This window comes from Glycine soja, chromosome 7 (assembly GCF_004193775.1).
Source record: "Glycine soja cultivar W05 chromosome 7, ASM419377v2, whole genome shotgun sequence".
Lineage (NCBI taxonomy): Eukaryota > Viridiplantae > Streptophyta > Magnoliopsida > Fabales > Fabaceae > Glycine > Glycine soja.
In genome coordinates this window covers 16,784,503-16,794,414 of record NC_041008.1, presented here as the reverse complement: position 1 = coordinate 16,794,414, position 9,912 = coordinate 16,784,503, and the positions used below count along the sequence as shown (strand labels likewise).

The 9,912-nt window shown below is 30.0% G+C and overlaps 1 long non-coding RNA gene across 2 annotated transcripts; it reads right to left on the bottom strand.

Moving 5' to 3' along the window:
- Positions 1–230: 230 nt before the first annotated feature.
- LOC114417685 lies at positions 231–6,492 on the bottom strand. Of its 2 annotated transcripts, none has more exons than XR_003667881.1 (4): positions 6,215–6,492; positions 3,617–3,694; positions 3,292–3,369; positions 231–464 (listed from the first exon to the last, which is right to left on the bottom strand). It is a non-coding gene; the product is annotated as an uncharacterized LOC114417685 (long non-coding RNA). The 2 variants fall into 2 exon arrangements; XR_003667880.1 differs by lacking the exon at positions 231–464 and adding an exon at positions 2,606–2,764.
- Between the last annotated feature and the right edge of the window lie 3,420 nt (positions 6,493–9,912).

Below are 9,912 nucleotides of genomic sequence, written 5' to 3'. Positions count from 1 at the left end.
CATCTCGTTTTGAACTCTGTATCCAACTCTTGATGTAACTTTCGGATTCAAATTGTGATTGCCCAGATCTCTGAATGGACTGTGGCTCGAGAAATCCATACACATCAGAATTCCCCGCTCGCACACTTGTCTCAGTCAGATGGCTGTGTTGTTAAGTCAAAGTTAATTATGTATGAATTTAAAACAATTACTTTGGTAATTAATAGTAATCTAAAATGACTTACAGAATCCACAATTGTATAATAGATATGCTGAGACATTGACCAACATGTGCAATTTCAGAGAGATCTTCGTGCTTTATATACAACGGGAAGTTTTGATTAAACACCCCGAATATGGTAGCATCCCACATAACCTGGAGCAACTTCAAAAAAGGTTGTGGGATGGTCAATGTCAATCAGGTACAGGGGATCATCGACCTCTTCATCCGGGCTTTCTGGAGGTTTTGCTGGATACACAACTGCCTATTGATAAAACATAGTTAATTAGCAAGTTTTGATTACAGTGAACAAATTAATTGAAAAAAATAAACATATAATCAAAGTAAAATACATCTCCAACTGGCACAGTATAATTACAGTCAGCGCAGATAAATAGGACCACAACATTTGATTTCTCTGACCAAGTGAATAATTAAGTGGACCATGATGTCAAAGAAAGCAGGAGGAAAATACATCTCCAACTGGCACAGTATAATTACAACCTCGTTTTCCAAGTCATCAAACTTGACCAGATCAAGGACTTTGCTACATATGGCATTGAAGAAAAAGCACAGGCGAGTTATGACTAACCTAACTTTATTAGGCAAAATGTCTCGTATGACCACGGCTAACAATTGTTGCATCAACACATGACAATCATGAGACTTTAACCCCACCAGTTTAAGCTCCTTGAACTGCACAAGACTCTTAATATTTGAAGAGTATCCTTGTGGTACTTTAACCTGGCGCAGACACTGACACAAACTGATCCTCTCCTTTCTGGATAAAGTATGACAAGCTGGAGGCAAATATATTTTTTTACCATCAGACCTTGGATGCAACTGCGATCGTATGCCCATGTCAGCTAGATCTTGACGGGTATTTAGACCATCTTTCGTCTTGCCCTGAATGTTAAGGAGTGTCCCAATGACACTGTCACATACATTTTTCTCTACATGCATAACATCAATACAATGTCTAACATCTAGATCAGACCAGTACGGAAGATCAAAGAAAATGGACCTTTTCTTCTATATGCAACTCTTACTTTTATCCTTCTTTTGGGTCTTTCCAAATACAGTATTAAGGTGTTCAACCCGCTGGAAGACCTGCTCACCAGTTAACGGTGTCCGCGCAGTTTCGTGCTCTTGACTTCCATTAAAAGCTTTTTTCAATCTTCTGTAAGGGTGATGAGCTTTTAGAAAACGGCGATGTCTAGTGTACACTGTTTTTCTACCATGTTTCAGTTGTATGTAGCTTGTGTCTTCTTCACAGATGGGGCATGCAAGATGACCCTTAACACTGTAATCGCTGAGATTCCCATATGCTGGAAAGTCATTAATGGTACAAAATAGCATTGCACGCATTTCAAAAGTCTCCTTGCGAAACCCATTAAACACTAAAACCCCATCATCCCACAACTTTCTCAGGTCTTCAATCAACGGACTTAGATAAACATCAATGTCATTTCCTGGTTGTCTTGGGCCTGATATCATCATAGACAACATCATGTATTTTCGCTTCATGCACAACCAAGGCAGAAAATTGTAAATTACTAGTAGAACTGGCCATGAACTGTGTTGAGTGCTTAAATTGCCATATGGATTCATTCCATCACTGGCTAGTCCAAGTCTAAGATTTCTTACCTCTTTGCCGAAATTCGGATACAAATTATCAATCTTCCTCCACTGGGAGCAATCAGCTGGATGATGGACCATTCCATCAGATTTTCTCCCATTTGCATGCCAGGTAAGATCTTTTGCGTCGTCCTCATTAGCAAATAAACGCTTAAACCTTGGAATGATAGGAAGATACCACAACACCTTCGCTGGAGGGCCCTTCTTTGAGTTTTCATCAGAACTACAGTCCTCATCATCCTTCACCTTGTACCGTGACGCCCCACACCTAGGGCATTTTGACATTTCTTCAAATTCATGTCTGTACAGTATGCAATCATTAGGGCAAGCATGAATCTTCTGATACTCCATACCCATCGGACACAATATCTTCTTTGTCTGATAGTAGCTTTTAGGCAATGTGTTATCCTGTGGAAGCAGATCGTGCACTATTTGAAGCAATGAAGTAAAGCTTTTGTCACTCCATCCATATCTGGCCTTGACATTAACCAGACTTAACACCGCCGACAATAGCGTCAAGGAATTGTTGCACCCCGGATACAAAGGCTTCTTTGAGTCACCCTGCAATCTTTCATACACAGGGGCATGTGCTTGCTGGAAAGACTCTTATCCAGGGTCACGAATCATATCCTCCAAGCGATCTCCCATTTCTACATCAAACGGTTCGGATTGTTGCCCACTCTGCATGTCTGTCATTTCACCATGCCATATCCACGTCGTATAATTTCTCTTAATTCCATCACACAACAGATGCTCTCGTATGTCATCTAGTATTTGTCGTCTTCCGTTCAAACAATTGATGCAAGGATAATAATATTTTCCATCTTCATCCGGTTGACCTCTTTGTGAAACAAATTGTAAGAATTGCTCGACGCCTTCCTCATATTCTGGGCTGATGCGACTTTCATTCATCCAACTTCGATCCATCTAAGTAATAACTCGGTCATACTCTCAAAGTTAGTCGATGCATGAAAATCTCACTTTTTTTATTAAAGATGTGACCCTATCCCATTCAGGAAGACCGTCTTTTATGGTAGCTTCATACATCAGGGTTAATTCTATTTTGTTAAATTTGACAAAATTTTGGCAGCATTTCGCATTGGTCTCCAAGTACACGACATGAAATCGGTGAAATTAACTTCCCGATAATCAAGTATGCACTCAGAGAACAAATAGAAATGCATTACCGAAATTTCATCAAATTAAACAAAATAATTTTAACCTTAACACATGAATCTACTATAAAAATATCAGTCTCCCCAAACTGTCCAAACGGACAATTCAAGATTGAATACAATGATTAATGCAAACTGTCCGCAAGAATCATTGCATCCAATCTCAAACGGGAATCTAAGGTTCACTCATCATGAACACAATTTGTATAGCATATATCAATTGTCATTAATGGCAGTGAACATGTAATAAAAATATTCATTGGTAATAAACATTTATACCTGTGATGATGAGCAGCACGGTCCAAAATGAAAGCAAGAATCAAAAAAATAATTGAATGAACACCTACATAAGACAATCTTGCGTATGATAAAAAAAAAGAGTAAGATTAAGTATAATAATCGCTCAGAAGATATGAGAACAATTTATTCTAAATTATATTAAATTTATTCTAGAAAGGAGAGTTCTTAAAGAGACCAGTTCTATAAGTTATAAACTAAGTTCTTAGTTAAACTAAAATACCATAAATATATATATATATATATATTCATTAATGTGCGGGAAAAAAAATCAAGCTAGTAATTTGGTGTGAATTAGAAGGAATACCAGGATTCCGTTTCAGTATAGCTGCATGGAGTGGAGAGTTTCCAAAGCACAGTGGAAGCTAGCTTCTCAACAGATAGCCTGTTTAACCAAGTATGATTAATTAATTAATTAATTAATTAATCAATTTTGGTTCGTTGGAATAACTATAAAAAATAAAATAAAAAATTGTTACAGAGCAATCGTGAGCCACGATCAAAGGCCAACCAAGTCCTTGTATACAAGACAAAAAATTAAAATAAATATTCTCATTTCCATGTACCAAAAAAATGAAAATTCAATATAAAATATTCTTCACCGTCTTAGAAATATCCATATTCCAAGTGAATTTTGCTAATTGCCAGCTCTAGTGGTAAAGAGTGTGTTTGTTGCTCTTATGAATTAGTAAGTAATTGGTTCTCTATATACACCGAGTAGAACCTTAGTTAAGATAGCTTTCAAAAAGAGACCTTAGAATTGAAACTTATTCCCGAAAAAGGATAACCAAAATGTAAAGGTCCAAAGACTGAAAACACAGGAAAATAGGAAAAGAAGCAATAAAATAAATGAGAACTCTATTTGGCGATGCATTAGTGGGTGGTAATTGTTGGAGGCCCACAAATAAGAACATCAGAAGAAAAATACTATTATCAAAAGGGAAAAATCTACTGATTCTGATTTCTATAAGGATAATATTTTACTATTATTATTCTAAAATCTTTTCCTTATTCACGGCTTTGTCTAAAATCCTTTTACTATTAGTGCCCGTGTCGGTGTGTCCAGGATGATTACATCATACAAAAAGGAAAATATTTCTCCTATTAAATCCCCCAAATAATAATTAGAATAAACCATACTTGAAAGAGAATATTTTTAATTGGATATTACAAGTCTTCGGAGTATTCATACTAAGATTACTGTACCCAAAAAAAAATACTAAGATTACCAGATAAAGGTTATTATTACTCTAACTAGGTGAAATGGTTATCATAAATTAAGTATATCAATTGTAGGAAATTTTTTTATTAAGGAAGCATATGAACTTTGTACCACACAAATTTTTTCACGTCCAACATATATGTCTTGGCAAGAAAATCATAATACAATCCTAACACGTGGACAGAATCAAAACAGAAGATTAAACTCATCAACTTCAAATTAACGACCAAATATTTTTCAAAATGTTTAAACCTATGATAAACGACTATTTATTCTATGTATAATCTTTTGAAAAATTAAAATGACATCATTGGCCTTAAAACGGAATATCCCTAGTATCATCACTCATAAAAGAGAATACCTTTAGTACTTTTTTTTTTGCCAAACTATATAAATTTATAACGTGTTCTAATTAATAATACAATTTTTTATACTACCAATATATCAAAAGTGTTAAGGCCCTTCGAAGTATTGAGTGCTCTTTTCTATAAAGTGGAGCAAATGATTCTAATAAAATTGCATGGGTTCGGTGGTAAAAAAAATCTGTCAATCTAAAGAATATGATGGATTAAGAGTAAAAAATTTAGAAATATTCAGCCCCAATCTCTTGGCCAATAGAAATGGCATTGTCTTGTTGATTAAAAGTTAGCTTGGTTTGGTTTATTACCTCAGAACATAGATATGAATCCATAATAAGGTGCCTCCCAATGAAGGTGGAAAATACAAAATCTACCTCAATATAGTGACAACATTTGAACAATTTTGCAAGGAAAGTAAGAAACAGGGTGAGTAGTAAGTTTTGGCATGACATATGGCTAGGGAATGCACATCTCAAACATGTTTTTCCTAGAATTTTTCAATTTTCACATGATAAGAATGCACTAATTTTTAGATGGAAAGTGGCGAGGCAATGATTGAATCTAGACAAGGAATTGGAGGAGATGAGATATTCTTGTGGGAGCATGAGTTATTTTCATAACTTTGATACATGATATCCTCGTTTTCACCATGTAAAGATTAAATGATTTCTTAATATAGATTGGTGAAAGTTTGCAATCGTTTTCCACCAGATCTGCATACGATCACTACTTGTCTTCATATTTTGATTTCTCTAACCTTTCTCTTTAAGCTCTGTACAATAATAAACTGTGGAGGTATCTGTGCCTCTTAAGATGAAGGCTTTTTCATGGAGATTGAAGTTGGATAGATAACTTTCTAAGGTGATTCTCTTCAAAAGAGAAATCTTACAAAATGCACATGAAAATTTATGCTCTTTCTATTAAAAAAAACTGTAATCATATTTTTTTCTATGCAAAGAAAATTATATGCTCTACTGTTTATTATGTAAAGAATAAAATAAAAATTATAATAAGAAAATAAGATTAATAGCACCAATATTTTTAAGTATGTTAATTTGTTTTCTCTCTCTTTTAGAAACTCAACCCCCCGCACTCAATACTATACCACGCATCAAACATACGTCATCTCATTTATCTCTCAGAACGTTCATCAAACACCAGGTATGCATCTTATTCAACATTTAAATCTCAACACAAAGGAATCAACAGTAACCTAAGAATTCTTGCATTGCATTCATTACATCAAACACCAGGTATGCATCTTATTCATTGCATTACCATCACTAGCCAAGCAAACAACGAAACTGAGAAATTTGAAGATAACCTGTGTTTAGTGAACGATTCAAAGCAGAGAGATAATGAGGCTGCTTCTTGCCTTTCTTCTGGAAGTTTCACGCCTTTTTGCAGTTCCCTCCCTTTTCACGCCCTTTTGCAGTTCCTCTCCTTTGATGCCCCTTCCTCTACTTCTTTACTTATTTAAAAAACTACACACGCTAAAATACTATTGGTACGTACATGTAACACGTTTTTCATCTATATTTTGTAATGTCGTCCTAATTTTATTCTAAAACTTGTTTATTTTTATTTTCTGAACTTTTATGTGATGAGATACCAATTACGTACCCGTGCTAACTTTTAAAATATAGATTCTCTGGTTTTATTTCAATTTTTTGTTTTTTAATTTTATATTATAATATAAAATTAAAATTTACGTACAGTATATAAAATTCGTACTCCACTACAAATATTAATTAATGTCAAAAGATTATATTCTTCTTCAAATACTTGAAACTATTGTTACTGTTAAAAGTAATTTTATAAAATTAAATCTACTCAAATCTTATTTAATATTAATTATGTTTAGACGATAGATTGCATTTTTTTTATTTTATATTAAGAGTGTAATTTTTCTAATGATTAATTATAAAATTTGATAAATAATTTTGTAATCAATAAAAAATGTAAAATGAGAATTTATAAGTTATATCAAATAAACTTTAAATAAAAATGTTATCTTTTTATTTTTTGCTGATTTAAATAAAATATTATCTAGGCCTTGTCATTTCCAGACTTAGCACTGACGAAATTATAGTTAACATAATATTTTAAGATAACCTAATCATTATATAGAAAATTATTCAAGCTTTTTTTTTTAAAGCAGAAAATTGTTGAAGATAAAATGCATGTGTTTCGGTGGTGCTTTTTGTTGTTTAATCTTGCCTTAGAGTTGAGTGGTTGACTGGATGACCAGGGAAATCTTTGGACAGTGATCATGACTCATATAAGAGAGGCATTGAACCTATACAATAAAAAAAAGCCTCTAAACCAAAAGCAGCCAAAATTAAATTGGAATGATAATATTTACCGATATAAATTAATTAATTGTTGTTTGTGTCGAGTTCCATCAAGATCTAATTGACCTATCTCAGCAAAATTTCTAATGTTAAAATTGGAGGAGATACCTACAAAAGGGACTCCAAGTAAGTTAATAATACTTTGAGATGTTTATATATCTATCCTGGGGTAAAAAACGTATTTAGGGATCTTTCCTGTGACTTATATATACATGTATGATATCAAGCTTAACACATTTAGTATGATCTATCATGTTTTTTAGGTATGATTTTTTTATTAAATTTATTAACAAAAAATTCACATAATTAACAAATGTGGTTAAAAATAATAAAAAAATGACAAATGTAATAAAAATAAATTACATGTGTATTATAATTAACTCTAAATTTAAAGACTTAAAACATAATTTTCGTGTCTCATGAAAATATTTTTATTTTTGTTCTGAAAATTTTGTTTAGAAATAATGAAAATATCATTTTTTTAAATCCTACAAATATATGAGATAACTATAATTATTTAAATTAAACCACTGTAACATATATTTTCAATAAATCAAATTAATATATACAAATATTTTAATTTATTTTTAATTTAAAGATAATACGATAACATAAATATAGTAGGATTTCATAGAATTTTTAAACAATATTCTCCATTTATCTTTTTATGAAGATTTTTTTTTATAATAATTAAATCAAAATATATTAGTAATAAATTTTAATTTTTTTACGATATAATTGATTTTACCAACATTCTATAAAAATTCTATAAAAGTTAAACTCTATTATTAAAAACAATTTTTTTTTTCAAATTAACTAATATCAAATAATTTATATAAATGTGTTTTATATTTAAATGATAATTATGAAATAATAAAATTAAAATTATGAAATTCATTTTAAAAATTTAGTTTAATTTTTAAATTTTTACCTTTTGAATTCATTATTGTTTATTAATTATTATTTTTTTAATTAAAATATATTAATAACGCAATATATGTTTTTTTTAAATATATAAATAATTAAAAAAAAATTTATATTAACATCGGTTTTTTCAAAAACCGATGTTAACATCATTAGTTAACATCGGTTTTTGAAAAACCGATGTTAAGGTGTATACATTAACATCGGTTTTTTGGAAAACCGATGTTAACTAATGATGTTAACATCGGTTTTTCAAAAAACCGATGTTAATGCATACACGTTAACATCGATTTTTTGGAAAACCGATGTTAACATATCACGCGTTAACATTGGTTTTTTCAAAAACCGATGTTAACATCATTAGTTAACATCGGTTTTTTGAAAAATCGATGTTAAGAATAATACTTTATTTACAAATATGCCACTGCGTTTAACTTAACATCGGTTTTGTCCAAAACCGATGTTAATAAATCGATGTTAAAACTACTTTTTTAGTAGTGTAAGCGTACAAAATATGTTCAGAATAAATCCTATAAACCCGGTTCTCATCCTAGCAAGAATGTAGGAATCACATTTTATTTTAAATAAATTCATACAAATATTACTAAATAAAAAAATTCAAATCATTTAACAAAACTCCCGTAGAATTTTAATTTATATATATGATTATTTTTATTTTGAGGCTGACATTTAAGTGTTATGTTTTTCTTCATTATTTTTTATGATAAAACATTTCATTCTTCTTTTATAGTCTTTATTGTGAAGATAATGACATTTTTTTTCTTCATATTTTTAGATAAATATTCCAATTCTCTTTTATAACTATATTTTGGCGATAATTTGTTATTTTTATATTTTTAAACAAATTACTCTAATATTTTTTAATAGTATTTTTCTTTTATCACTCATTATTACTATTGTTGTGACACAACATTATTCATTTTCTAGTCCCCAATAATATGAAATCATGTTCTCCTTTAATGATTCTTAACTACTATTGTTGGTGAGTAACACAATCCATTTTAATTATTTAATAGATTTTTGTAGCATAATTAGTTATATGTTTCTAAAATATATGATTAATGTAGATATTAATTTTTATTATAAATTTATGAAATTTTTTTCTGACATGTAAAATATATAATTGATATTTGTAATTTTGATTTAAAAAAATATTTAGTTTTTTATTTAAATATATTTTCTATTAACATTTTCATAAATTACTAATATAATAATATTTTAAAATTTATGAATATATTATATAAAATGTGATGGGTATATAGTTGCCCTTCTAACTCCATCTCTAGTCACGAATTCAGTTCCAAATTTATGGTTATATAAATAATATTATTGAGAGATTTTAAATAAGGAAATATTAATATCACGATAAATTAATCTTTCCTTCTATCAAAAAGATAAATGGGATAAAAAAAAGTTTCAATATTTAGGTATCTTTAAAATCTCAAAATAAACATCTACTTTTCTGTTTATTTTTTTTATTTCTATCATATCATAATACCTATCATAAAAAAAATGTGTTTGTTTGTATAAAAAAAATAAAAAAATAACAATATATAAAATAATATAAAATTCACATTTTTACATTTTACTTTAATTTAAAACTTGTATCTCAATTCTCTTTTCTTTTGATTTTATTTTCTAAGTGTATAAAATTTTGGTGTCTATTGATCTTTTTCCAAAAAAATAATAGTATTTCCAAATCTATAAACAAGTGCTTCTTCAT